Here is a 5,393-nt window from a genome sequence, read left to right as displayed (position 1 = left end):
AAAATAAATCCAAAAGGAAGCTGGAGCTGCATCGTGCCGACCTCCAACGCAGCAACTCTTGCTTTGTTGCCGACCCTGATGTCAATCTCCCCTTGTGCCACACGACTAGTTCTTACCAGACCCTGCATCGAGTTGCAAATATGAACAACCGATCCGGTATCAAATACCCAAGAGCTACTAGGTATGTCAGCAAGGTAAATGTCTATAACATATGAAACAAGTGTACCTTTGCATTCCCGACCTTCTTGCCATGCTCTACAAGCCACTTGCTATAGTTCCTCTTCCAGTGACAGGTCTCCTTGCAATGATAGCAAATAGTCTTTGAGTCCTGTCCAGACTTCGGCGCAGCGACAGAGGTTACCATCTCCGTGCCCTTTTCCTTAGCCTTTTTCTTGGACCAACTCTTCTTGAACTTAGCCGATTTATGCACCATCAACACTTGATGTGTGCCTTTCTTAATATCCCGCTCTACCACTTTGAGGATCCCATGCAATTCACTGAGCTTCTTATCCATGCCATGCATATGATAGTTCGAGATGAACGTCCCATAGTTGGGCGGAAGAGAACCCAGAACTGCATCAGTAGCCAGCTCATCCAAGAGTGGGAAGCCCAAACGATCCAAAGCTTGCACATATCCGATCATCTTGATCACATGTGGGCTCAGTGGATCGCCTTCCTTCATCTTGCAATCCATTAAGGATCGCCAGAAATTGAACCTTTCGGTCCTAGCCTATGTCTGAAACATGCTCCTGAGACTCTCGATCATATCATATGCCTCAACATTTTTGAAATGCTATTGCAAATTGGGCTCCATACAAGCCAGCATCAGACATCTGATCTCCGTTGATTCATCAATGAGTTTCTGGTAGGCATTCTTAGCTGTGGCACTAGCATTATCGGCAGGTTCCTTTGGAAGTGGATCCTCTAGAACTTGTTCCTTTTTTATCTTGCTTGAGAACAATTCTCAGATTTCTATACCAGGTGGTAAAGTTTGTTCCATTCACTTTATCCTTTTCCAGAATTGATTTCCATGCAAAGTTGGGTTGAGCAGGTGATGCCATTGATCTACAACAGAAAATATGCAATCACTAAAAATGTGTTTATGTAGAGTTATTCAAGCCTAATCAGAAATACTCCCACTGAAGTCGGCATCCCTCCGCAAACTCTCAGTGATTCAGGATCCGACTATGTGACGCCCCGAGACCATTGCACCAGGTGGCTCCCAGTTATTCGACGTTGTTGCCATGTCATTCGCTAGCGTGTTGCATCTTGTCATGTCATCATGTGCATTGCATCATCATGTTTTCAAAACTTGCATTTGTCCGGGTCTCCCAGTTCCTTCTGTTGTTCGTTCTGAGCCCAGACACACTTGCACGCGCTCGCGGCATGTCCGAATTAGTATTTTTATAAGTGGCCGGAAAATGTTCTTGGAATGGGTTGAAAGTTGGAATGCGGTGTTGTTATGTTGTTAGTAGACCGCCTACCAAGTTTCATCGCATTCAGAGTCCGTTTGACGCCCCAACGGATAACTATAGCTGCAGTATAGCCGGTCAAACATCGGACGTTTTCGGTCTCTGAAAACAGTCGCCGGGTCTCTCTCTTCTCTTCTCTCAGCCCAAGGCTTTCTGCACAGCCCACCACCACTCACCGCCAGGCCCAACCTAACCTCTCTCGTCAGCCCGCGGCCCTCCTCGCGCGCGTCCAAAAACTGTCCCGAACCCGACCCGGATAGTCATCACCGTTGGGTCCGGAACATCCCCAAACATCTACAAAATATCACCGTTTTCTTATTTGGACTTCCTAACCTAGTTTTTCTTGAACCATCCGATTTTGATCAGAGGGTCCGAATCTACCCTAAACTCTCCCTCTTTCCTTATATAAAAACTCCCTAGTCTAAATTGAGACAAAACCCTAACTTCTAGGGGCTTGTCCCATTTCCCCGCCGCTACCTTCCAAATCGCAATGGGGATCCCCTCACCGATCTCCCTCGATCCCCTCTCCCAACCACCACCGAGCGCCAGCCTCCTACTTCCTTTGGGATCCATCCCCAACCAGCGCAGCCACGCCCAATTCCCTCGGTCTCCACTCGCTGCCACCCACAAATCCATCCAGCCACCGGGAGCCTCCTCGCTCTCCTCGTCGACCCAAGGAGACGAGCACCTCCCGCGAGCCTGTGGGCCATCTTCCTCGTGGGGTCTCGCTCTAGCTTCCCCTGCCGCGTCAAGAACGACGACCACAACTTCTAACGCCGCCGGACCTAGCCATCGTCGTCGCCCAAGCAGGTCGCCGACACGTCCCTCTCTTTCCTTGCACTCTTCCTTCCCCGGATCTGTTCACCTCGCTGACCCCCGCAACCTACAGGATCCAGGGCGTCCGCCTCCTTCAGTTCATCAAGTCACCGTCCAAGTTCGTGTCCGGACCTGTTCTAGACCGGATCTCCTCTGCTCCGCCGCTCATCCGCCGAATCCGCCACGCTCCGGTCGGTTCCCGTCGACCCCGTCGCCAGGACCCCTTCCGTTGTCTTCTCCTTTGCCATGGTTCTGGTCCTGTGTCTGTTTCTTCAGGAATGAGAACAGCAGCTACTCGTCTGCTCGTCTCGCTCGCGCGTTGACCGAGCGCAGGGCTAGCAGGCCTAGCTGCGCGCCCCCTGCAGGCCTTCCCTCTCCACCAGTTGGGCCAAGGCCCAGTGGTGAGCAGCTGCCAACCCCCCTGTGCTGTTGGGCCACCCTCGGATTCGGCCCATTACGTTTTTTTAGTTCTGAAGGTTTTTCCTATTTATCCAGAGATGTCAGTTTTACAGTATAGCCCTTAAACTTCATGCATTTAATAACTCTCAAACCCCGCATCCAAATTAAACAAACTTAATATGTAATATGACTAGAATTTCATCTAGTTTCATAATATCCAACTTCCATGCATGTTTGAAATGTTTAAAATGCTGTTTGTCTAATTTTGCTTAAATGCCATGCTAAAATGATTTAATTCATAACTAAATAACCGTAGCTGCGAACTTAACAAACTTTATATGTAAATGGGGTAGAAAATGCCTAGTTTAACATGGTGGCATTACTTTGCATTTTTAACAACTCTAAAATTGTGTATAGGGTAGAATAGTATCAAACCTAATATATGCACATGAGGAGTTTCCGGACTTGTTGTTTGTTGTTCCGGCCTCATTTAAACTTGCCTAGATAGGTAGTTTTCTTATGCTTCACCTCTTGCCATGTTTAATAACATTTAATATTGTTGGGTACCTAAACGAGAGAGAACTAAATGAGTCACACGGTGTTCCATCAATATGCAACTCGTTGCATATTGAGCTCCACTTAATTTGTAGGATTGCTTGTGCACTTTGCCATGCCATGCTTCATTAAATTGGACATGCATCATACTTGGTTGTGCATCATGCCATGCTTATTTGGTGGTTGTTTACTATGTTGTTTGCTTCTTTCTAGTGTTGCTTCTTTGAGTTAGTTCCGATAACGTCGCGTTTGTGAGGATCCGTTCGACTACGTCCGTTTTTCTTCTTCATGGACTTGTTCTTCTTCCTTGCAGGATCTCAGGCAAGATGACCATACCCTCGAAATTACTTCTATCTTTGCTTGCTAGTTGTTCGCTCTATTGCTATGCCGCGATACCTACCATTTGCTATATCATGCCTCCCATATTGCCATGACAAGCCTCTAACCCACCTTTCCTAGCAAACCGTTGTTTTGCTATGTTACCGTTTTGCTCAGCCCCTCTTATATCGCTGTTAGTTGCAGGTGAAGCTGAAGTTTGTTCCATGTTGGAACATGGATATGTTGGGATATCACAATATCTCTTATTTAATTAATGCATCTATATACTTGGTAAAGGGTGGAAGGCTTGGCCTTATGACTGGTGCTTTGTTCCACTCTTGCCGCCCTAGTTTCCATCATACCGGTGTTATGTTCCTTGATTTTGCGTTCGTTACACAGTTGGGTGTTATGGGGACCCCTTGACAGTTCGCTTTGAATAAAACTCCTCCAGCAAGGCCCAACCTTAGTTTTACCATTTGCCTCACCACCACCTACTTTTCCCTTGGGAGTCGCGCTCCCGAGGGTCATCTTTATTTTAACCCCCCGGGCCAGTGCTTCTCTAAGTGTAGGTCTGAACTGAGCCGCCTACGGGGCCACCTCGAGGAAACTCGAGGTCTGGTTTTACTCGTAGCTTGTCTCATCCGATGTTGCCCTGAGAACGAGATATGTGCTGCTCCTATCGGGATGTCGGTGCATCAGGCGGTCTTGCTGGTCTTGTTTTACCATTGTCGAAATGTCTTGTAACCGGGATTCCGAGTCTGATCGGGTCTTCTCGGGAGAAGGAATATCCTTCATTGACCGTGAGAGCTTATGATGGGCTAAGTTGGGACACCCCTGCAGGGTTTTGAACTTCCGAAATCCGTGCCCATGGTTATGGGCAGATGGGAATTTGTTAATGTCGAGTTGTAGAGAACTTGAAACTTAACTTAATTAAAATGCATCAACCGCGTGTGTAGCCGTGATGGTCTCTTCTCGGTGGAGTCCGGGAAGTGAACACAGTTCTTGTGTTATGCTTGAACGTAAGTAGTTTCAGGATCACTTCTTGATCACTTCTAGTTCACGACCGTTGCATTGCTTCTCTTCTCGCTCTTATTTGCGTATGTTAGCCACCATATATGCTTAGTGCTTGCTGCAGCTCCACCTCACTACCATTTCCTACCCATAAGCTTAAATAGTCTTGATCTCACGGGTGTGAGATTGCTAAGTCCTCGTGGCTCAAAGATACTTCCAAACAGCTTCAGGGGCCGAGGATACCAGTGCAGGTGACTCAACCGAGCTCAAGTGGCAGCTCGATGAAGATCGTGTTCGTTGTGTTGTGTAAAGTGGCGATTGTAAGCCAACTCTTTATCCCTTTCTTATTCAGTACATGGGATTGTGTGAAGATTAACCCTCTTGCGACAAACGTACCATGCAGCTATGCCTCTAAGTCATGCCCCGACACGTGGGAGATATCGCCGCATTGTGGGTGTTACAGACTAGCACATGCGACTAGTGAGCTTTAGCATCACTGCTAGACAACATGCCTATCCCGTAAGAAAATCCTTGCTAATCATATCTCTATATGACTCCTGTCTGTCGGGAAGGTATCTCATACCCCGGCCCCAACCTTCTTTGCCAGAGGGCCCAAAAACGTTTTGATAGCCTTGTCAAGTTAACCTGATGCAGTGCATGTCCGTGTCTGACACGAACCCTTCAGTTCAAGGACACCTAGCAGTACCCCAATTTTATGAGCCCACTACTAGACGTACTTGACGTGCGAAGGTGCAACATCGGGAATGGCAAATTTCTTGATATTATCGAGGGATCTTTCTATCATTCTAACATGCATAGAAA

The sequence above is a fragment of the Triticum aestivum genome, chromosome 2A (assembly GCF_018294505.1).
Source record: "Triticum aestivum cultivar Chinese Spring chromosome 2A, IWGSC CS RefSeq v2.1, whole genome shotgun sequence".
Classification (NCBI taxonomy): Eukaryota; Viridiplantae; Streptophyta; class Magnoliopsida; order Poales; family Poaceae; genus Triticum; species Triticum aestivum.
The sequence above is the reverse complement of the archived record's forward strand: the minus strand, read 5'-3'. Positions refer to the sequence as shown.